The sequence below is a fragment of the Dendrobates tinctorius genome, unplaced genomic scaffold (genome assembly GCF_039654945.1).
Source record: "Dendrobates tinctorius isolate UK_male_01 unplaced genomic scaffold, ASM3965494v1 ptg000245l, whole genome shotgun sequence".
Classification (NCBI taxonomy): domain Eukaryota; kingdom Metazoa; phylum Chordata; class Amphibia; order Anura; family Dendrobatidae; genus Dendrobates; species Dendrobates tinctorius.
Genome location: NW_027361912.1, coordinates 8,434,670 through 8,453,323, shown reverse-complemented (window position 1 = coordinate 8,453,323; position 18,654 = coordinate 8,434,670). Strand labels below are relative to the sequence as shown.

General features: G+C 44.4%; 43 non-coding genes across 43 annotated transcripts; all 43 read left to right on the top strand.

The window, feature by feature from the left end:
- Window positions 1-172: 172 nt before the first annotated feature.
- On the top strand, window positions 173-313 carry LOC141061847 (U4 spliceosomal RNA). Its single transcript, XR_012223670.1, has one exon. It is a non-coding gene; the product is annotated as a U4 spliceosomal RNA (small nuclear RNA).
- Window positions 314-596: 283 nt separating this feature from the next.
- Window positions 597-734, top strand: LOC141062370 (U4 spliceosomal RNA). Its single transcript, XR_012224144.1, has one exon. It is a non-coding gene; the product is annotated as a U4 spliceosomal RNA (small nuclear RNA).
- A 283-nt stretch (window positions 735-1,017) lies between these two features.
- Window positions 1,018-1,158, top strand: LOC141060930 (U4 spliceosomal RNA). The gene has a single exon (XR_012222839.1). It is a non-coding gene; the product is annotated as a U4 spliceosomal RNA (small nuclear RNA).
- A 283-nt stretch (window positions 1,159-1,441) lies between these two features.
- Window positions 1,442-1,582, top strand: LOC141062476 (U4 spliceosomal RNA). The gene has a single exon (XR_012224239.1). It is a non-coding gene; the product is annotated as a U4 spliceosomal RNA (small nuclear RNA).
- Window positions 1,583-1,865: 283 nt separating this feature from the next.
- Window positions 1,866-2,006, top strand: LOC141061969 (U4 spliceosomal RNA). The gene has a single exon (XR_012223781.1). It is a non-coding gene; the product is annotated as a U4 spliceosomal RNA (small nuclear RNA).
- Window positions 2,007-2,289: 283 nt separating this feature from the next.
- Window positions 2,290-2,430, top strand: LOC141063101 (U4 spliceosomal RNA). Its single transcript, XR_012224784.1, has one exon. It is a non-coding gene; the product is annotated as a U4 spliceosomal RNA (small nuclear RNA).
- Window positions 2,431-2,715: 285 nt separating this feature from the next.
- Window positions 2,716-2,856, top strand: LOC141062880 (U4 spliceosomal RNA). Its single transcript, XR_012224584.1, has one exon. It is a non-coding gene; the product is annotated as a U4 spliceosomal RNA (small nuclear RNA).
- Window positions 2,857-3,141: 285 nt separating this feature from the next.
- LOC141062037 (U4 spliceosomal RNA) lies at window positions 3,142-3,282 on the top strand. Its single transcript, XR_012223842.1, has one exon. It is a non-coding gene; the product is annotated as a U4 spliceosomal RNA (small nuclear RNA).
- A 281-nt stretch (window positions 3,283-3,563) lies between these two features.
- Window positions 3,564-3,704, top strand: LOC141061846 (U4 spliceosomal RNA). The gene has a single exon (XR_012223669.1). It is a non-coding gene; the product is annotated as a U4 spliceosomal RNA (small nuclear RNA).
- A 283-nt stretch (window positions 3,705-3,987) lies between these two features.
- On the top strand, window positions 3,988-4,128 carry LOC141061719 (U4 spliceosomal RNA). The gene has a single exon (XR_012223554.1). It is a non-coding gene; the product is annotated as a U4 spliceosomal RNA (small nuclear RNA).
- Window positions 4,129-4,411: 283 nt separating this feature from the next.
- LOC141063084 (U4 spliceosomal RNA) lies at window positions 4,412-4,552 on the top strand. The gene has a single exon (XR_012224768.1). It is a non-coding gene; the product is annotated as a U4 spliceosomal RNA (small nuclear RNA).
- A 283-nt stretch (window positions 4,553-4,835) lies between these two features.
- LOC141061845 (U4 spliceosomal RNA) lies at window positions 4,836-4,976 on the top strand. Its single transcript, XR_012223668.1, has one exon. It is a non-coding gene; the product is annotated as a U4 spliceosomal RNA (small nuclear RNA).
- Window positions 4,977-5,259: 283 nt separating this feature from the next.
- Window positions 5,260-5,400, top strand: LOC141061252 (U4 spliceosomal RNA). Its single transcript, XR_012223130.1, has one exon. It is a non-coding gene; the product is annotated as a U4 spliceosomal RNA (small nuclear RNA).
- A 283-nt stretch (window positions 5,401-5,683) lies between these two features.
- Window positions 5,684-5,824, top strand: LOC141060933 (U4 spliceosomal RNA). The gene has a single exon (XR_012222842.1). It is a non-coding gene; the product is annotated as a U4 spliceosomal RNA (small nuclear RNA).
- Window positions 5,825-6,109: 285 nt separating this feature from the next.
- Window positions 6,110-6,250, top strand: LOC141061032 (U4 spliceosomal RNA). Its single transcript, XR_012222932.1, has one exon. It is a non-coding gene; the product is annotated as a U4 spliceosomal RNA (small nuclear RNA).
- A 285-nt stretch (window positions 6,251-6,535) lies between these two features.
- Window positions 6,536-6,676, top strand: LOC141061138 (U4 spliceosomal RNA). Its single transcript, XR_012223028.1, has one exon. It is a non-coding gene; the product is annotated as a U4 spliceosomal RNA (small nuclear RNA).
- A 283-nt stretch (window positions 6,677-6,959) lies between these two features.
- On the top strand, window positions 6,960-7,100 carry LOC141063140 (U4 spliceosomal RNA). Its single transcript, XR_012224819.1, has one exon. It is a non-coding gene; the product is annotated as a U4 spliceosomal RNA (small nuclear RNA).
- Window positions 7,101-7,385: 285 nt separating this feature from the next.
- On the top strand, window positions 7,386-7,527 carry LOC141061650 (U4 spliceosomal RNA). Its single transcript, XR_012223491.1, has one exon. It is a non-coding gene; the product is annotated as a U4 spliceosomal RNA (small nuclear RNA).
- A 285-nt stretch (window positions 7,528-7,812) lies between these two features.
- Window positions 7,813-7,953, top strand: LOC141063041 (U4 spliceosomal RNA). The gene has a single exon (XR_012224729.1). It is a non-coding gene; the product is annotated as a U4 spliceosomal RNA (small nuclear RNA).
- Window positions 7,954-8,234: 281 nt separating this feature from the next.
- On the top strand, window positions 8,235-8,375 carry LOC141062129 (U4 spliceosomal RNA). Its single transcript, XR_012223926.1, has one exon. It is a non-coding gene; the product is annotated as a U4 spliceosomal RNA (small nuclear RNA).
- Window positions 8,376-8,658: 283 nt separating this feature from the next.
- LOC141061038 (U4 spliceosomal RNA) lies at window positions 8,659-8,799 on the top strand. The gene has a single exon (XR_012222937.1). It is a non-coding gene; the product is annotated as a U4 spliceosomal RNA (small nuclear RNA).
- Window positions 8,800-9,082: 283 nt separating this feature from the next.
- On the top strand, window positions 9,083-9,223 carry LOC141061672 (U4 spliceosomal RNA). The gene has a single exon (XR_012223511.1). It is a non-coding gene; the product is annotated as a U4 spliceosomal RNA (small nuclear RNA).
- A 285-nt stretch (window positions 9,224-9,508) lies between these two features.
- Window positions 9,509-9,649, top strand: LOC141061643 (U4 spliceosomal RNA). Its single transcript, XR_012223485.1, has one exon. It is a non-coding gene; the product is annotated as a U4 spliceosomal RNA (small nuclear RNA).
- A 283-nt stretch (window positions 9,650-9,932) lies between these two features.
- LOC141063139 (U4 spliceosomal RNA) lies at window positions 9,933-10,073 on the top strand. Its single transcript, XR_012224818.1, has one exon. It is a non-coding gene; the product is annotated as a U4 spliceosomal RNA (small nuclear RNA).
- Window positions 10,074-10,356: 283 nt separating this feature from the next.
- Window positions 10,357-10,497, top strand: LOC141061064 (U4 spliceosomal RNA). Its single transcript, XR_012222961.1, has one exon. It is a non-coding gene; the product is annotated as a U4 spliceosomal RNA (small nuclear RNA).
- A 285-nt stretch (window positions 10,498-10,782) lies between these two features.
- LOC141061086 (U4 spliceosomal RNA) lies at window positions 10,783-10,923 on the top strand. The gene has a single exon (XR_012222981.1). It is a non-coding gene; the product is annotated as a U4 spliceosomal RNA (small nuclear RNA).
- Window positions 10,924-11,208: 285 nt separating this feature from the next.
- On the top strand, window positions 11,209-11,349 carry LOC141061092 (U4 spliceosomal RNA). The gene has a single exon (XR_012222986.1). It is a non-coding gene; the product is annotated as a U4 spliceosomal RNA (small nuclear RNA).
- A 281-nt stretch (window positions 11,350-11,630) lies between these two features.
- LOC141062128 (U4 spliceosomal RNA) lies at window positions 11,631-11,771 on the top strand. Its single transcript, XR_012223925.1, has one exon. It is a non-coding gene; the product is annotated as a U4 spliceosomal RNA (small nuclear RNA).
- Window positions 11,772-12,054: 283 nt separating this feature from the next.
- On the top strand, window positions 12,055-12,195 carry LOC141061813 (U4 spliceosomal RNA). The gene has a single exon (XR_012223639.1). It is a non-coding gene; the product is annotated as a U4 spliceosomal RNA (small nuclear RNA).
- A 283-nt stretch (window positions 12,196-12,478) lies between these two features.
- Window positions 12,479-12,619, top strand: LOC141061015 (U4 spliceosomal RNA). The gene has a single exon (XR_012222916.1). It is a non-coding gene; the product is annotated as a U4 spliceosomal RNA (small nuclear RNA).
- A 285-nt stretch (window positions 12,620-12,904) lies between these two features.
- On the top strand, window positions 12,905-13,044 carry LOC141062104 (U4 spliceosomal RNA). Its single transcript, XR_012223903.1, has one exon. It is a non-coding gene; the product is annotated as a U4 spliceosomal RNA (small nuclear RNA).
- Window positions 13,045-13,329: 285 nt separating this feature from the next.
- LOC141062929 (U4 spliceosomal RNA) lies at window positions 13,330-13,470 on the top strand. The gene has a single exon (XR_012224628.1). It is a non-coding gene; the product is annotated as a U4 spliceosomal RNA (small nuclear RNA).
- Window positions 13,471-13,751: 281 nt separating this feature from the next.
- Window positions 13,752-13,892, top strand: LOC141062158 (U4 spliceosomal RNA). Its single transcript, XR_012223952.1, has one exon. It is a non-coding gene; the product is annotated as a U4 spliceosomal RNA (small nuclear RNA).
- Window positions 13,893-14,175: 283 nt separating this feature from the next.
- Window positions 14,176-14,316, top strand: LOC141062040 (U4 spliceosomal RNA). The gene has a single exon (XR_012223845.1). It is a non-coding gene; the product is annotated as a U4 spliceosomal RNA (small nuclear RNA).
- Window positions 14,317-14,601: 285 nt separating this feature from the next.
- On the top strand, window positions 14,602-14,742 carry LOC141060876 (U4 spliceosomal RNA). Its single transcript, XR_012222790.1, has one exon. It is a non-coding gene; the product is annotated as a U4 spliceosomal RNA (small nuclear RNA).
- Window positions 14,743-15,431: 689 nt separating this feature from the next.
- LOC141062166 (U4 spliceosomal RNA) lies at window positions 15,432-15,572 on the top strand. The gene has a single exon (XR_012223959.1). It is a non-coding gene; the product is annotated as a U4 spliceosomal RNA (small nuclear RNA).
- Window positions 15,573-15,853: 281 nt separating this feature from the next.
- Window positions 15,854-15,993, top strand: LOC141062577 (U4 spliceosomal RNA). The gene has a single exon (XR_012224331.1). It is a non-coding gene; the product is annotated as a U4 spliceosomal RNA (small nuclear RNA).
- A 283-nt stretch (window positions 15,994-16,276) lies between these two features.
- LOC141061746 (U4 spliceosomal RNA) lies at window positions 16,277-16,417 on the top strand. Its single transcript, XR_012223578.1, has one exon. It is a non-coding gene; the product is annotated as a U4 spliceosomal RNA (small nuclear RNA).
- A 285-nt stretch (window positions 16,418-16,702) lies between these two features.
- LOC141062252 (U4 spliceosomal RNA) lies at window positions 16,703-16,843 on the top strand. Its single transcript, XR_012224037.1, has one exon. It is a non-coding gene; the product is annotated as a U4 spliceosomal RNA (small nuclear RNA).
- Window positions 16,844-17,124: 281 nt separating this feature from the next.
- LOC141062990 (U4 spliceosomal RNA) lies at window positions 17,125-17,265 on the top strand. Its single transcript, XR_012224684.1, has one exon. It is a non-coding gene; the product is annotated as a U4 spliceosomal RNA (small nuclear RNA).
- Window positions 17,266-17,547: 282 nt separating this feature from the next.
- Window positions 17,548-17,688, top strand: LOC141063030 (U4 spliceosomal RNA). Its single transcript, XR_012224719.1, has one exon. It is a non-coding gene; the product is annotated as a U4 spliceosomal RNA (small nuclear RNA).
- Window positions 17,689-17,971: 283 nt separating this feature from the next.
- Window positions 17,972-18,112, top strand: LOC141061733 (U4 spliceosomal RNA). Its single transcript, XR_012223566.1, has one exon. It is a non-coding gene; the product is annotated as a U4 spliceosomal RNA (small nuclear RNA).
- Window positions 18,113-18,395: 283 nt separating this feature from the next.
- Window positions 18,396-18,536, top strand: LOC141062692 (U4 spliceosomal RNA). Its single transcript, XR_012224435.1, has one exon. It is a non-coding gene; the product is annotated as a U4 spliceosomal RNA (small nuclear RNA).
- The last annotated feature ends 118 nt before the right edge of the window (window positions 18,537-18,654 follow it).

The following is an 18,654-nucleotide window of genomic DNA, read 5'->3' as shown; positions in this document are numbered from 1 at the left end:
GTGAGGCAATCTGCCTGTAATTGCCAAAAATTACATCTTAACTGAACCCTTAGAATGTGTAAGCCAAGGATGCCTGTAAGCAGCGTGGAGGGCTAGTGGTGATTTGTAACTCACCATGGCTTAAAATGTTCTGCCCTGGAAGCGGGAAGCCCTTGGTCACTTCTGTTCTTTCATCTTTGCGCTGTGGCAATATTGTTGCCCATGAGGTTTATCCAAGGCGTGATTATTGCTAATTGAAAACTTTTCCCAATACCCCGCCATAATGACTTGGAATACAGTCAGCTTTGGCAATTTTTGTTGGTCTCTCAGGAGACTTAATTCATGGAATGCAAATGACAGTCTTAGCTTCTCCCAGTGTGGAAGAAAAGCCTTGCTTCTCACAGCAATGGATTGATGTTTGTTTCTTGGAGCAGAAGGCGAGAGTGAGGCAATCTGCCTGTAATTGCCAAAAATTACATCTTTCCTGAGCCCTCAGAATGTGGAAGCCCAGGATGCCTGGAAGCAGTGTGGGAGGGCTAGTGAGAATTTGTAACTCACCGCAGCTTAAACAAGCTCTGCTTTGGAAGCAGGAAGGCATTGGTCACAACAGTTCTTTCAACTTTGCGCTGTGGCAAGATCGTAGTCCATGAGGTTTAACCGAGGCGTGATTATTGCTAATTGAAAACTTTTCCCAATACCCCATGATGACTTGAAATACAGTCAGCTTTGGCAATTTTTGTTGGTCTCTCAGGAGACTTAATCTATGGTATGCAAATGACAGTCTTAGGTCCTCCCAGTGTGTAAGAAAAGCTTTGCTTCTCACAGCAATGGATTGATGTTTGTTTCTTGGAGCAGAAGGAGAGAGTGAGGCAATCTGTCTGTAATGGCCAAAAATATCATCTTAACTGAGCCCTTAGAATATGGAAGCTGACGATGCCTGGAAGCAGTGTGGAAGGGCTATTGAGAATTTGTAACTCACCGTAGCTTAAACAAGCTCTGATTTGGAAGCGGGAAGGCATTGGTCACAACAGTTCTTTCAACTTTGTGCAGTGACAATATCGTAGCCCATGAGGTTTAACCGAGGCGTGATTATTGCTAATTGAAAACTTTTTCCAATACCCCGCCATGATGACTTGAAATACAGTCAGCTTTGGCAATTTTTGTTGGTCTCTCAGGAGACTTAATCTATGATATGCAAATAACAGAGTCTTAGCTCCTCCCAGCGTGGAAGAATAGCCTTGCTTCTCACAGCAATGGATTGATGTTTGTTGCCTGGAGCAGAAGGAGAGAGTGAGGCAATCTGCCTGTAATTGCCAAAAATTTCATCTTAACTGAGCCCTTAGAATGTGTAAGACAAGGATGCCTGGAAGCAGCGTGGAGGGCTAGTGGTGATTTGTAACTCACCATGGCTTAAAATGTTCTGCCCTGGAAGCGGGAAGCCCTTGGTCACTTCTGTTCTTTCATCTTTGCGCTGTGGCAATATTGTTGCCCATGATGTTTATCCAAGGCGTGATTATTGCTTATTGAAAACTTTTCCCAATACCCCGCCATAATGACTTGGAATACAGTCAGCTTTGGCAATTTTTGTTGGTCTCTCAGGAGACTTAATTCATGGAATGCAAATGACAGTCTTAGCTTCTCCCAGTGTGGAAGAAAAGCCTTGCTTCTCACAGCAATGGATTGATGTTTGTTTCTTGGAGCAGAAGGCGAGAGTGAGGCAATCTGCCTGTAATTGCCAAAAATTACATCTTTCCTGAGCCCTCAGAATGTGGAAGCCCAGGATGCCTGGAAGCAGTGTGGGAGGGCTAGTGAGAATTTGTAACTCACCGTAGCTTAAACAAGCTCTGATTTGGAAGCGGGAAGGCATTGGTCACAACAGTTCTTTCAACTTTGTGCAGTGACAATATCGTAGCCCATGAGATTTAACCGAGGCGTGATTATTGCTAATTGAAAACTTTTCCCAATACCCTGCCATGATGACTTGAAATACAGTCAGCTTTGGCAATTTTTGTTGGTCTCTCAGGAGACTTAATCTATGGTATGCAAATGACAGTCTTAGGTCCTCCCAGTGTGGAAGAAAAGCCTTGCTTCTCACAGCAATGGATTGATGTTTGTTTCTTGGAGCAGTAGGCGAGAGTGAGGCAATCTGCCTGTAATTGCCAAAAATTACATCTTTCCTGAGCCCTCAGAATGTGGAAGCCCAGGATGCCTGGAAGCAGTGTGGGAGGGCTAGTGAGAATTTGTAACTCACCGTAGCTTAAACAAGCTCTGCTTTGAAAGCAGGAAGGCATTGGTCACAACAGTTCTTTCAACTTTGCGAAGTGGCAATATCGTAGCCCATGAGGTTTAACCGAGGCGTGATTATTGCTAATTGAAAACTTTTCCCAATACCCCGCCATGATGACTTGAAATACAGTCAGCTTTGGCAATTTTTGTTGGTCTCTCAGGAGACTTACTCTATAGTATGCAAATAACAGAGTCTTAGCTCCTCCCAGCGTGGAAGAATAGCCTTGCTTCTCACAGCAATGGATTGATGTTTGTTGCCTGGAGCAGAAGGAGAGAGTGAGGCAATCTGCCTGTAATTGCCAAAAATTTCATCTTAACTGAGCCCTTAGAATGTTTAAGCTCAGAATGCCTGGAAGCAGTGTGGGAGGGCTAGTGAGAATTTGTAACTCACCATAGCTTAAACAAGCTCTGCTTTGGATGCAGGAAGGCATTGGTCACAACAGTTCTTTCAACTTTGCGCAGTGGCAATATCGTAGCCTATGAGGTTTAACCGAGGCGTGATTATTGCTAATTGAAAACTTTTCCCAATACCCTGCCATGATGACTTGAAATACAGTCAGCTTTGGCAATTTTTGTTGGTCTCTCAGGAGACTTAATCCATTGTATGCAAATAACAGAGTCTTATCTCCTCCCAGCGTGGAAGAAAAGCCTTGCTTCTCACAGCAATGGATTGATGTTTGTTTCTTGGAGCAGAAGGCGAGAGTGAGGCAATCTCCCTGTAATTGCCAAAAATTACATCTTTCCTGAGCCCTCAGAATGTGGAAGCCCAGGATGCCTGGAAGCAGTGTGGGAGGGCTAGTAAGAATTTGTAACTCACCATAGCTTAAACAAGCTCTGCTTTGGAAGCTGGAAGGCATTGGTCACAACAGTTCTTTCAACTTTGCGCAGTGGCAATATCGTAGCCTATGAGGTTTAACCGAATCGTGATTGTTGCTAATTGAAAACTTTTCCCAATACCCCGCCATGATGACTTGAAATACAGTCAGCTTTGGCAATTTTTGTTGGTCTCTCAGGAGACTTAATCTATGGTATGTAAATGACAGTCTTAGGTCCTCCCAGTGTGGAAGAAAAGCCTTGCTTCTCACAGCAATGGATTGATGTTTGTTTCTTGGAGCAGAAGGCGAGAGTGAGGCAATCTGCCTGTAATTGCCAAAAATTACATCTTAACTGAACCCTTAGAATGTGTAAGCCAAGGATGCCTGAAAGCAGCGTGGAGGGCTAGTGGTGATTTGTAACTCACCATGGCTTAAAATGTTCTGCCCTGGAAGCGGGAAGCCCTTGGTCACTTCTGTTCTTTCATCTTTGCGCTGTGGCAATATTGTTGCCCATGAGGTTTATCCAAGGCGTGATTATTGCTAATTGAAAACTTTTCCCAATACCCCGCCATAATGACTTGGAATACAGTCAGCTTTGGCAATTTTTGTTGGTCTCTCAGGAGACTTAATTCATGGAATGCAAATGACAGTCTTAGCTTCTCCCAGTGTGGAAGAAAAGCCTTGCTTCTCACAGCAATGGATTGATGTTTGTTTCTTGGAGCAGAAGGCGAGAGTGAGGCAATCTGCCTGTAATTGCCAAAAATTACATCTTTCCTGAGCCCTCAGAATGTGGAAGCCCAGGATGCCTGGAAGCAGTGTGGGAGGGCTAGTGAGAATTTGTAACTCACCGCAGCTTAAACAAGCTCTGCTTTGGAAGCAGGAAGGCATTGGTCACAACAGTTCTTTCAAATTTGCGCAGTGGCAAGATCGTAGTCCATGAGGTTTAACCGAGGCGTGATTATTGCTAATTGAAAACTTTTCCTAATACCCCGCCATGATGACTTGAAATACAGTCAGCTTTGGCAATTTTTGTTGGTCTCTCAGGAGACTTAATCTATGGTATGCAAATGACAGTCTTAGGTCCTCCCAGTGTGGAAGCAAAGCCTTGCTTCTCACAGCAATGGATTGATGTTTGTTTCTTGGAGCAGTAGGCGAGAGTGAGGCAATCTGCATGTAATTGCCAAAAATTACATCTTTCCTGAGCCCTCAGAATGTGGAAGCCCAGGATGCCTGGAAGCAGTGTGGGAGGGCTAGTGAGAATTTGTAACTCACCGTAGCTTAAACAAGCTCTGCTTTGAAAGCAGGAAGGCATTGGTCACAACAGTTCTTTCAACTTTGCGCAGTGGCAATATCGTAGCCCATGAGGTTTAACCGAGGCGTGATTATTGCTAATTGAAAACTTTTTCCAATACCCTGCCATGATGACTTGAAATACAGTCAGCTTTGGCAATTTTTGTTGGTCTCTCAGGAGACTTAATCTATGATATGCAAATAACAGAGTCTTAGCTCCTCCCAGCGTGGAAGAATAGCCTTGCTTCTCACAGCAATGGATTGATGTTTGTTGCCTGGAGCAGAAGGAGAGAGTGAGGAAATCTGCCTGTAATTGCCAAAAATTTCATCTTAACTGAACCCTTAGAATGTGTAAGACAAGGATGCCTGGAAGCAGCGTGGAGGGCTAGTGGTGATTTGTAACTCACCATGGCTTAAAATGTTCTGCCCTGGAAGCGGGAAGCCCTTGGTCACTTCTGTTCTTTCATCTTTGCGCTGTGGCAATATTGTTGCCCATGAGGTTTATCCAAGGCGTGATTATTGCTAATTGAAAACTTTTCCCAATACCCCGCCATAATGACTTGGAATACAGTCAGCTTTGGCAATTTTTGTTGGTCTCTCAGGAGACTTAATTCATGGAATGCAAATGACAGTCTTAGCTTCTCCCAGTGTGGAAGAAAAGCCTTGCTTCTCACAGCAATGGATTGATGTTTGTTGCCTGGAGCAGAAGGCGAGAGTGAGGCAATCTGCCTGTAATTGCCAAAAATTACATCTTTCCTGAGCCCTCAGAATGTGGAAGCCCAGGATGCCTGGAAGCAGTGTGGGAGGGCTAGTGAGAATTTGTAACTCACCGTAGCTTAAACAAGCTCTGATTTGGAAGCGGGAAGGCATTGGTCACAACAGTTCTTTCAACTTTGTGCAGTGACAATATCGTAGCCCATGAGGTTTAACTGAGGCGTGATTATTGCTAATTGAAAACTTTTCCCAATACCCCGCCATGATGACTTGAAATACAGTCAGCTTTGGCAATTTTTGTTGGTCTCTCAGGAGACTTAATCTATGGTATGCAAATGACAGTCTTAGGTCCTCCCAGTGTGGAAGAAAAGCCTTGCTTCTCACAGCAATGGATTGATGTTTGTTTCTTGGAGCAGAAGGCGAGAGTGAGGCAATCTGCCTGTAATTGCCAAAAATTACATCTTTCCTGAGCCCTCAGAATGTGGAAGCCCAGGATGCCTGGAAGCAGTGTGGGAGGGCTAGTGAGAATTTGTAACTCACCGTAGCTTAAACAAACTCTGCTTTGAAAGCAGGAAGGCATTGGTCACAACAGTTCTTTCAACTTTGCGAAGTGGCAGTATCGTAGCCCATGAGGTTTAACCGAGGCGTGATTATTGCTAATTGAAAACTTTTCCCAATACCCCGCCATGATGACTTGAAATACAGTCAGCTTTGGCAATTTTTGTTGGTCTCTCAGGAGACTTACTCTATGGTATGCAAATAATAGAGTCTTAGCTCCTCCCAGCGTGGAAGAATAGCCTTGCTTCTCACAGCAATGGATTGATGTTTGTTGCCTGGAGCAGAAGGAGAGAGTGAGGCAATCTGCCTGTAATTGCCAAAAATTTCATCTTAACTGAGCCCTTAGAATGTGGAAGCTCAGAATGCCTGGAAGCAGTGTGGGAGGGCTAGTGAGAATTTGTAACTCACCATAGCTTAAACAAGCTCTGCTTTGGACGCAGGAAGGCATTGGTCACAACAGTTCTTTCAACTTTGCGCAGTGGCAATATCGTAGCCTATGAGGTTTAACCGAGGCGTGATTATTGCTAATTGAAAACATTTCCCAATACCCTGCCATGATGACTTGAAATACAGTCAGCTTTGGCAATTTTTGTTGGTCTCTCAGGAGACTTAATCCATTGTATGCAAATAACAGAGTCTTAGCTCCTCCCAGCGTGGAAGAATAGCCTTGCTTCTCACAGCAATGGATTGATGTTTGTTGCCTGGAGCAGAAGGAGAGAGTGAGGCAATCTACCTGTAATTGCCAAAAATTTCATCTTAACTGAGCCCTTAGAATGTGGAAGCTCAGAATGCCTGGAAGCAGTGTGGGAGTGCTAGTGAGAATTTGTGACTCACCATATCTTAAACAAGCTCTGCTTTGGAAGCAGGAAGGCATTGGTCACAACAGTTCTTTCAACTTTGCGCAGTGGCAATATCGTAGCCTATGAGGTTTAACCGAGGCGTGATTATTGCTAATTGAAAACTTTTCCCAATACCCCACCATGGTGACTTGAAATACAGTCAGCTTTGGCAATTTTTGTTGGTCTCTCAGGAGACTTAATCTATGGTATGTAAATGACAGTCTTAGGTTCTCCCAGTGTGGAAGAAAAGCCTTGCTTCTCACAGCAATGGATTGATGTTTGTTTCTTGGAGCAGAAGGCGAGAGTGAGGCAATCTGCCTGTAATTGCCAAAAATTACATCTTTCCTGAGCCCTCAGAATGTGGAAGCCCAGGATGCCTGGAAGCAGTGTGGGAGGGCTAGTGAGAATTTGTAACTCACCGTAGCTTAAACAAGCTATGATTTGGAAGCGGGAAGGCATTGGTCACAACAGTTCTTTCAACTTTGTGCAGTGACAATATCGTAGCCCATGAGGTTTAACCGAGGCGTGATTATTGCTAATTGAAAACTTTTCCCAATACCCCGCCATGATGACTTGAAATACAGTCAGCTTTGGCAATTTTTGTTGGTCTCTCAGGAGACTTACTCTATGGTATGCAAATAACAGAGTCTTAGCTCCTCCCAGCGTGGAAGAATAGCCTTGCTTCTCACAGCAATGGATTGATGTTTGTTGCCTGGAGCAGAAGAAGAGAGTGAGGCAATCTGCCTGTAATTGCCAAAAATTTCATCTTAACTGAGCCCTTAGAATGTGGAAGCTCAGAATGCCTGGAAGCAGTGTGGGAGGGCTAGTGAGAATTTGTAACTCACCATAGCTTAAACAAGCTCTGCTTTGGATGCAGGAAGGCATTGGTCACAACAGTTCTTTCAACTTTGCGCAGTGGCAATATCGTAGCCTATGAGGTTTAACCGAGGCGTGATTATTGCTAATTGAAAACTTTTCCCAAATACCCTGCCATGATGACTTGAAATACAGTCAGCTTTGTCAATTTTTGTTGGTCTCTCAGGAGACTTAATCCATTGTATGCAAATAACAGAGTCTTATCTCCTCCCAGCGTGGGAGAAAAGCCTTGCTTCTCACAGCAATGGATTGATGTTTGTTGCCTGGAGCAGAAGGAGAGAGTGAGGCAATCTGCCTGTAATTGCCAAAAATTGCATCTTAACTGAGCCCTTAGAATGTGGAAGCTCAGAATGCCTGGAAGCAGTGTGGGAGGGCTAGTGAGAATTTGTGACTCACCATAGCTTAAACAAGCTCTGCTTTGGAAGCAGGAAGCCATTGGTCACAACAGTTCTTTCAACTTTGCGCAGTGGCAATATCGTAGCCTATGAGGTTTAACCGAGGCGTGATTGTTGCTAATTGAAAACTTTTCCCAATACCCCGCCATGATGACTTGAAATACAGTCAGCTTTGGCAATTTTTGCTGGTCTCTCAGGAGACTTAATCTATGGTATGTAAATGACAGTCTTAGGTCCTCCCAGTGTGGAAGAAAAGCCTTGCTTCTCACAGCAATGGATTGGTGTTTGTTTCTTGGAGCAGAAGGCGAGAGTGAGGCAATCTGCCTGTAATTGCCAAAAATTACATCTTAACTGAACCCTTAGAGTGTGTAAGCCAAGGATGCCTGAAAGCAGCGTGGAGGGCTAGTGGTGATTTGTTACTCACCATGGCTTAAAATGTTCTGCCCTGGAAGCGGGAAGCCCTTGGTCACTTCTGTTCTTTCATCTTTGCGCTGTGGCAATATTGTTGCCCATGAGGTTTATCCAAGGCGTGATTATTGCTTATTGAAAACTTTTCCCAATACCCCGCCATAATGACTTGGAATACAGTCAGCTTTGGCAATTTTTGTTGGTCTCTCAGGAGACTTAATTCATGGAATGCAAATGACAGTCTTAGCTTCTCCCAGTGTGGAAGAAAAGCCTTGCTTCTCACAGCAATGGATTGATGTTTGTTTCTTGGAGCAGAAGGCGAGAGTGAGGCAATCTGCCTGTAATTGCCAAAAATTACATCTTTCCTGAGCCCTCAGAATGTGGAAGCCCAGGATGCCTGGAAGCAGTGTGGGAGGGCTAGTGAGAATTTGTAACTCACCGTAGCTTAAACAAGCTCTGATTTGGAAGCGGGAAGGCATTGGTCACAACAGTTCTTTCAACTTTGTGCAGTGACAATATCGTAGCCCATGAGGTTTAACCGAGGCGTGATTATTGCTAATTGAAAACTTTTCCCAATACCCCGCCATGATGACTTGAAATACAGTTAGCTTTGGCAATTTTTGTTGGTCTCTCAGGAGACTTAATCTATGGTATGCAAATGACAGTCTTAGGTCCTCCCAGTGTGGAAGAAAAGCCTTGCTTCTCACAGCAATGGATTGATGTTTGTTTCTTGGAGCAGTAGGCGAGAGTGAGGCAATCTGCCTGTAATTGCCAAAAATTACATATTTCCTGAGCCCTCAGAATGTGGAAGCCCAGGATGCCTGGAAGCAGTGTGGGAGGGCTAGTGAGAATTTGTAACTCACCGTAGCTTAAACAAGCTCTGCTTTGAAAGCAGGAAGGCATTGGTCACAACAGTTCTTTCAACTTTGCGAAGTGGCAATATCGTAGCCCATGAGGTTTAACCGAGGCGTAATTATTGCTAATTGAAAACTTTTCCCAATACTCCGCCATGATGACTTGAAATACAGTCAGCTTTGGCAATTTTTGTTGGTCTCTCAGGAGACTTAATCCATTGTATGCAAATAACAGAGTCTTAGCTCCTCCCAGCGTGGAAGAAAAGCCTTGCTTCTCACAGCAATGGATTGATGTTTGTTGCCTGGAGCAGAAGGAGAGAGTGAGGCAATCTACCTGTAATTGCCAAAAATTTCATCTTAACTGAGCCCTTAGAATGTGGAAGCTCAGAATGCCTGGAATCAGTGTGGGAGTGCCAGTGAGAATTTGTGACTCACCATAGCTTAAACAAGCTCTGCTTTGGAAGCAGGAAGGCATTGGTCACAATAGTTCTTTCAACTTTGCGCAGTGGCAATATCGTAGCCTATGAGGTTTAACCGAGGCGTGATTATTGGTAATTGAAAACTTTTCCCAATATCCCACCATGATGACTTGAAATACAGTCAGCTTTGGCAATTTTTGTTGGTCTCTCAGGAGACTTAATCTATGGTATGTAAATGACAGTCTTAGGTTCTCCCAGTGTGGAAGAAAAGCCTTGCTTCTCACAGCAATGGATTGATGTTTGTTTCTTGGAGCAGAAGGCGAGAGTGAGGCAATCTGCCTGTAATTGCCAAAAATTACATCTTTCCTGAGCCCTCAGAATGTGGAAGCCCAGGATGCCTGGAAGCAGTGTGGGAGGGCTAGTGAGAATTTGTAACTCACCGTAGCTTAAACAAGCTCTGATTTGGAAGCGGGAAGGCATTGGTCACAACAGTTCTTTCAACTTTGTGCAGTGACAATATCGTAGCCCATGAGGTTTAACCGAGGCGTGATTATTGCTAATTGAAAACTTTTCCCAATACCCCGCCATGATGACTTGAAATACAGTCAGCTTTGGCAATTTTTGTTGGTCTCTCAGGAGACTTAATCTATGGTATGCAAATGACAGTCTTAGGTCCTCCCAGTGTGGAAGAAAAGCCTTGCTTCTCACAGCAATGGATTGATGTTTGTTTCTTGGAGCAGTAGGCGAGAGTGAGGTAATCTGCCTGTAATTGCCAAAAATTACATCTTTCCTGAGCTCTCAGAATGTGGAAGCCCAGGATGCCTGGAAGCAGTGTGGGAGGGCTAGTGAGAATTTGTAACTCACCGTAGCTTAAACAAGCTCTGCTTTGAAAGCAGGAAGGCATTGGTCACAACAGTTCTTTCAACTTTGCGAAGTGGCAATATCGTAGCCCATGAGGTTTAACCGAGGCGTGATTATTGCTAATTGAAAATTTTTCCCAATACCCCGCCATGATGACTTGAAATACAGTCAGCTTTGGCAATTTTTGTTGGTCTCTCAGGAGACTTACTCTATGGTATGCAAATAACAGAGTCTTAGCTCCTCCCAGCGTGGAAGAATAGCCTTGCTTCTCACAGCAATGGATTGATGTTTGTTGCCTGGAGCAGAAGGAGAGAGTGAGGCAATCTGCCTGTAATTGCCAAAAATTTCGTCTTAACTGAACCCTTAGAATGTGGAAGCTCAGAATGCCTGGAAGCAGTGTGGGAGGGCTAGTGAGAATTTGTAACTCACCATAGCTTTAACAAGCTCTGCTTTGGACGCAGGAAGGCATTGGTCACAACAGTTCTTTCAACTTTGCGCAGTGGCAATATCGTAGCCTATGAGGTTTAACTGAGGCGTGATTATTGCTAATTGAAAACTTTTCCCAATACCCTGCCATGATGACTTGAAATACAGTCAGCTTTGGCAATTTTTGTTGGTCTCTCAGGAGACTTAATCCATTGTATGCAAATAACAGAGTCTTATCTACTCCCAGCGTGGAAGAAAAGCCTTGCTTCTCACAGCAATGGATTGATGTTTGTTGCCTGGAGCAGAAGGAGAGAGTGAGGCAATCTGCCTGTAATTGCCAAAAATTTCATCTTAACTGAGCCCTTAGAATGTGGAAGCTCAGAATGCCTGGAAGCAGTGTGGGAGGGCTAGTGAGAATTTGTGACTCACCATAGCTTAAACAAGCTCTGCTTTGGAAGCAGGAAGGCATTGGTCACAACAGTTCTTTCAACTTTGCGCAGTGGCAATATCGTAGCCTATGAGGTTTAACCGAGGCGTGATTGTTGCTAATTGAAAACTTTTCCCAATACCCCGCCATGATGACTTGAAATACAGTCAGCTTTGGCAATATTTGTTGGTCTCTCAGGAGACTTAATCTATGGTATGTAAATGACAGTCTTAGGTCCTCCCAGTGTGGAAGAAAAGCCTTGCTTCTCACAGCAATGGATTGATGTTTGTTTCTTGGAGCAGAAGGCGAGAGTGAGGCAATCTGCCTGTAATTGCCAAAAATTACATCTTAACTGAACCCTTAGAATGTGTAAGCCAAGGATGCCTGAAAGCAGCGTGGAGGGCTAGTGGTGATTTGTAACTCACCATGGCTTAAAATGTTCTGCCCTGGAAGCGGGAAGCCCTTGGTCACTTCTGTTCTTTCATCTTTGCGCTGTGGCAATATTGTTGCCCATGAGGTTTATCCAAGGCGTGATTATTGCTTATTGAAAACTTTTCCCAATACCCCGCCATAATGACTTGGAATACAGTCAGCTTTGGCAATTTTTGTTGGTCTCTCAGGAGACTTAATTCATGGAATGCAAATGACAGTCTTAGCTTCTCCCAGTGTGGAAGAAAAGCCTTGCTTCTCACAGCAATGGATTGATGTTTGTTTCTTGGAGCAGAAGGCGAGAGTGAGGCAATCTGCCTGTAATTGCCAAAAATTACATCTTTCCTGAGTCCTCAGAATGTGGAAGCCCAGGATGCCTGGAAGCAGTGTGGGAGGGCTAGTGAGAATTTGTAACTCACCGTAGCTTAAACAAGCTCTGATTTGGAAGCGAGAAGGCATTGGTCACAACAGTTCTTTCAACTTTGTGCAGTGACAATATCGTAGCCCATGAGGTTTAACCGAGGCGTGATTATTGCTAATTGAAAACTTTTCCCAATACCCCGCCATGATGACTTGAAATACGGTTAGCTTTGGCAATTTTTGTTGGATTCTCAGGAGACTTAATCTATGGTATGCAAATGACAGTCTTAGGTCCTCCCAGTGTGGAAGAAAAGCCTTGCTTCTCACAGCAATGGATTGATGTTTGTTTCTTGGAGCAGTAGGCGAGAGTGAGGCAATCTGCCTGTAATTGCCAAAAATTACATCTTTCCTGAGCCCTCAGAATGTGGAAGCCCAGGATGCCTGGAAGCAGTGTGGGAGGGCTAGTGAGAATTTGTAACTCACCGTAGCTTAAACAAGCTCTGCTTTGAAAGCAGGAAGGCATTGGTCACAACAGTTCTTTCAACTTTGCGAAGTGGAAATATCGTAGCCCATGAGGTTTAACCGAGGCGTGATTATTGCTAATTGAAAACTTTTCCCAATACCCCGCCATGATGACTTGAAATACAGTCAGCTTTGGCAATTTTTGTTGGTCTCTCAGGAGACTTACTCTATGGTATGCAAATAACAGAGTCTTAGCTCCTCCCAGCGTGGAAGAATAGCCTTGCTTCTCACAGCAATGGATTGATGTTTGTTGCCTGGAGCAGAAGGAGAGAGTGAGGCAATCTGCCTGTAATTGCCAAAAATTTCATCTTAACTGAGCCCTTAGAATGTGGAAGCTCAGAATGCCTGGAAGCAGTGTGGGAGGGCTAGTGAGAATTTGTAACTCACCATAGCTTAAACAAGCTCTGCTTTGGACCCAGGAAGGCATTGGTCACAACAGTTCTTTCAACTTTGCTCAGTGGCAATATCGTAGCCTATGAGGTTTAACCGAGGCGTGATTATTGCTAATTGAAAACTTTTCCCAATACCCTGCCATGATGACTTGAAATACAGTCAGCTTTGGCAATTTTTTTGGTCTCTCAGGAGACTTAATCCATTGTATGCAAATAACAGAGTCTTAGCTTCTCCCAGCGTGGAAGAAAAGCCTTGCTTCTCACAGCAATGGATTGATGTTTGTTGCCTGGAGCAGAAGGAGAGAGTGAGGCAATCTACCTGTAATTGCCAAAAATTTCATCTTAACTGAGCCCTTAGAATGTGGAAGCTCAGAATGCCTGGAAGCAGTGTGGGAGGGCTAGTGAGAATTTGTGACTCACCATAGCTTAAACAAGCTCTGCTTTGGAAGCAGGAAGGCATTGGTCACAACAGTTCTTTCAACTTTGCGCAGTGGCAATATCATAGCCTATGAGGTTTAACCGAGGCGTGATTATTGCTAATTGAAAACTTTTCCCAATACCCCACCATGATGACTTGAAATACAGTCAGCTTTGGCAATTTTTGTTGGTCTCTCAGGAGACTTAATCTATGGTATGTAAATGACAGTCTTAGGTTCTCCAAGTGTGGAAGAAAAGCCTTGCTTCTCACAGCAATGGATTGATGTTTGTTTCTTGGAGCAGAAGGCGAGAGTGAGGCAATCTGCCTGTAATTGCCAAAAATTACATCTTAACTGAACCCTTAGAATGTGTAAGCCAAGGATGCCTGGAAGCAGCGTGGAGGGCTAGTGGTGATTTGTAACTCACCATGGCTTAAAATGTTCTGCCCTGGAAGCGGGAAGCCCTTGGTCACTTCTGTTCTTTCATCTTTGCGCTGTGGCAATATTGTTGCCCATGAGGTTTATCCAAGGCTTGATTATTGCTAATTGAAAACTTTTCCCAATACCCCGCCATAATGACTTGGAATACAGTCAGCTTTGGCAATTTTTGTTGGTCTCTCAGGAGACTTAATTCATGGAATGCAAATGACAGTCTTAGCTTCTCCCAGTGTGGAAGAAAAGCCTTGCTTCTCACAGCAATGGATTGATGTTTGTTTCTTGGAGCAGAAGGCGAGAGTGAGGCAATCTGCCTGTAATTGCCAAAAATTACATCTTTCCTGAGCCCTCAGAATGTGGAAGCCCAGGATGCCTGGAAGCAGTGTGGGAGGGCTAGTGAGAATTTGTAACTCACCGTAGCTTAAACAAGCTCTGATTTGGAAGCGGGAAGGCATTGGTCACAACAGTTCTTTCAACTTTGTGCAGTGACAATATCGTAGCCCATGAGGTTTAACCGAGGCGTGATTATTGCTAATTGAAAGCTTTTCCCAATACCCCACCATGATGACTTGAAATACAGTCAGCTTTGGCAATTTTTGTTGGTCTTTCAGGAGACTTAATCTATGGTATGCAAATAACAGAGTCTTAGCTCCTCCCAGCGTGGAAGAATAGCCTTGTTTCTCAAAGCAATGGATTGATGTTTGTTGCCTGAAGCAGAAGGAGAGAGTGAGGCAATCTGCCTGTAATTGCCAAAAATTTCATCTTAACTGAGCCCTTAGAATGTGGAAGCTCAGAATGCCTGGAAGCAGTGTGGGAGGCCTAGTGAGAATTTGTAACTCACCATAGCTTAAACAAGCTCTGCTTTGGAAGCAAGAAGGCATTGGTCACAACAGTTCTTTCAACTTTGCGCAGTGGCAATATCGTAGCCTATGAGGTTTAACCGAGGCGTGATTATTGCTAATTGAAAACTTTTCCCAATACCCCGCCATGATGACTTGAAATACAGTCAGCTTTGGCAATTTTTGTTGGTCTCTCAGGAGACTTAATCTATGGTATGTAAATGACAGTCTAAAGGCCCTTTTACATTTAGCGATGCACCAGCGATTCAACCAGCGATCCGACCCGGTCAGGATCGCTGGTGCATCGCTAAATGATCGCTAGTGAGCTTTCATACAGAATGATCTCACAGCGATGCAGCAGCGACGCAGCGGACGATACTTACCTTTCACACACAGCGATCCTGGCGTCCTCCCGCCCGCCTCCACGCATCGCTGGACCTCACAGCAGGAAGCCCAGCAGGAAGCGCCCGACGAGAAATGGAGCCGGACATTCTTGCGCGATCAGCGATGAGCAGCGGGGGAGCCGGTCGGAGGTAAGTATCACACATAGCGATATCGCTAGCAATATCGCTATAACGTCACAAAACCAGTGACGTTTTAGCGATATTGCTAGCGATATTGCTTAGTGTAAAACCCCTTTAGGACCTCCCAGTGTGGAAGAAAAGTCTTGCTTCTGACAGCAATGGATTGATGTTTGTTTCTTGGAGCAGAAGGCGAGAGTGAGGCAATCTGCCTGTAATTGCCAAAAATTACATCTTAACTGAACCTTTAGAATGTGTAAGCCAAGGATGCCTGGAAGCAGCGTGGAGGGCTAGTGGTGATTTGTAACTCACCATGGCTTAAAATGTTCTGCCCTGGAAGCGGGAAGCCCTTGGTCACTTCTGTTCTTTCATCTTTGCGCTGTGGCAATATTGTTGCCCATGAGGTTTATCCAAGGCGTGATTATTGCTTATTGAAAACTTTTCCCAATACCCCGCCATGATGACTTGAAATACAGTAAGCTTTGGCAATTTTTGTTGGTCTCTCAGGAGACTTAATCCATGGTATGCAAATGACAGTCTTAGCTCCTACCAGCGTGGAAGAAAAGCCTTGCTTCTCACAGCAGTGGATTGATGTTTGTTTCCTGGAGCAGAAGGAGAGAGTGAGGCAATCTGCCTGTAATTGCCAAAAATTGTTTTTCCTGATCCCTTAGCATGTGGAAGCCCAGCATGTCTGGAAGCAGCGTGTGAGGGCTAGTGGTGATTTGGAACTCACCATAGCTTAAACAAGTTCTGCCTTGGAAGCGGGAAGCCCTTGATCACTTCTGTTCCTTCATCTTTGCGATGTGGCAATATCGTAGCCCATGAGGTTTAACCGAGGCATATCATTGCTAATTGAAAACTTTTCCCAATACCCCGCCATGATGACTTGAAATACAGTCAGCTTTGGCAATTTTTGTTGGTCTCTCAGGACACTTAATCCATGGTATGCAAATGACAGTCTTAGCTCCTGCCAGTGTGGAAGAAAAGCCTTGCTTCTCACAGCAATGGATTGATGTTTATTTCTTGGATCAGAAGGCGAGAGTGAGGCAATCTGCCTGTAATTGCCAAAAATTACATCTTTCCTGAGCCCTCAGAATGTGGAAGCCCAGGATGCCTGGAAGCTTTGTGGGAGGGCTAGTGAGAATTTGTAACTCACCGTAGCTTAAACAAGCTCTGCTTTGGAAGCAGGAAGGCATTGATCACAACAGTTCTTTCAACTTTGCGCAGTGGCAATATCGTAGCCCATGAGGTTTAACCGAGGCGTGATTATTGCTAATTGAAAACTTTTCCCAATACCCCGCCATGATGACTTGAAATACAGTCAGCTTTGGCAATTTTTGTTGGTCTCTCAGGAGACTTAATCCATTGTATGCAAATAACAGAGTCTTAGCTCCTCCCAGCATGGAAGAAAAGCCTTGCTTCTCACAGCAATGGATTGATGTTTGTTGCCTGAAGCAGATGGAGAGAGTGAGGCAATCTGCCTGTAAATGCCTAAAATTTCATCTTAACTGATCCCTTAGAATGTGGAAGCTCAGGATGCTTGGAAGCAGTGTGGGAGGGCTAGTGAGAATTTGTAACTCACCGTAGCTTAAACAAGCTCTGCTTTGGAAGAGGGAAGGCATTGGTCACTACAGTACTTTCAACTTTGCGCAGTGGCAATATCGTAGCCCATGAGGTTTAACCGAGGCGTGATTATTGTTAATTGAAAACTTTTCGCGTTACCCCACCAAGATGACTTGAAATATAGTTAGCGTTGGCAATTTTTGTTGGTCTCTCAGGAGACTTAATCTGTGGTATGCAAATGACAGTCTTAGGTCCTCCCAGTGTGGAAGAAAAGCCTTGCTTCACACAGCAATGGATTGATGTTTGTTTCTTGGAGCAGAAGGCGAGAGTGAGGCAATCTGCCTGTAATTGCCAAAAATTACATCTTAACTGAGCCCTTAGAATGTGGAAGCCCAGGATGCCTGGAATCAGCGTGGAGGGCTATTGGTGATTTGGAACTCACCATGGCTTAAAAAGTTCTGCCTTGGAAGCGGTTAGCCCTTGGTCACTTCTGTTCTTTCATCTTTGCGCTGTGGCAATATCGTAGCCCATGAGGTTTAACCGAGGCGTGATTATTGCTAATTGAAAACTTTTCCCAATACCCTGCCATGATGACTTGAAATACAGTCAGCTTTGGCAATTTTTGTTGGTCTCTCAGGAGACTTAATCCATGGTATGCAAATGACAGTATTAGCTCCTCCCAGTGTGGAAGAAAAGCCTTGCTTCTCACAGCAATGGATTGATGTTTGTTTCTTGGAGCAGAAGGCGAGAGTGAGGCTATCTGCCAGTAATTGCTAAAAATTTCAACTTTCCTGATCCCGCAGAATGTGGAAGCCCAGGATGCCTGGAAGCAGCGTGGAGGGCTAGTGGTGATTTGGAACTCACCATGGCTTAAACAAGTTCTGCCTTGGAAGCAGGAAGCCCTTGGTCACTTTTGTTCTTTAATCTTTGCGCTGTGGCAATATCGTAGCCCATGAGGTTTAACCGAGGCGTGATTATTGCTGATTGAAAATTTTTCCCAATACCCCGCCATGATGACTTGAAATACAGTCAGCTTTGGCAATTTTTGTTGGTCTCTCAGGAGACTTAATCCATTGTATGCAAATAACAGAGTCTTAGCTCCTCCCAGCATGGAAGAAAAGCCTTGCTTCTCACAGCAATGGATTGATGTTTGTTTCCTGGAGCAGAAGGAGAGAGTGAGGCAATCTGCCTGTAATTGCCAAAAATTACATCTTAACTGAACCCTTAGAATGTGTAAGACAAGGATGCCTGGAAGCAGCGTGGAGGGCTAGTGGTGATTTGTAACTCACCATGGCTTAAAATGTTCTGCCCTGGAAGCGGGAAGCCCTTGGTCACTTCTGTTCTTTCATCTTTGCGCTGTGGCAATATTGTTGCCCATGAGGTTTATCCAAGGCGTGATTATTGCTAATTGAAAACTTTTCCCAATACCCCGCCATAATGACTTTTAATACAGTCAGCTTTGGCAATTTTTGTTGGTCTCTCAGGAGACTTAATTCATGGAATGCAAATGACAGTCTTAGCTTCTCCCAGTGTGGAAGAAAAGCCTTGCTTCTCACAGCAATGGATTGATGTTTGTTGCCTGGAGCAGAAGGCGAGAGTGAGGCAATCTGCCTGTAATTGCCAAAAATTTCATCTTAACTGAGCCCTTAGAATGTGGAAGCTCAGAATGCCTGGAAGCAGTGTGGGAGGGCTAGTGAGAATTTGTAACTCACCATAGCTTAAACAAGCTCTGCTTTGGAAGCAGGAAGGCATTGGTCACAACAGTTCTTTCAACTTTGCGCAGTGGCAATATCGTAGCCTATGAGGTTTAACCGAGGCGTGATTATTGCTAATTGAAAACTTTTCCCAATACCCCGCCGTGATGACTTGAAATACAGTCAGCTTTGGCAATTTTTGTTGGTCTCTCAGGAGACTTAATCTATGGTATGCAAATGACAGTCTTAGGTCCTCCCAGTGTGGAAGAAAAGCCTTGCTTCTCACAGCAATGGATTGATGTTTGTTTCTTGGAGCAGAAGGCGAGAGTGAGGCAA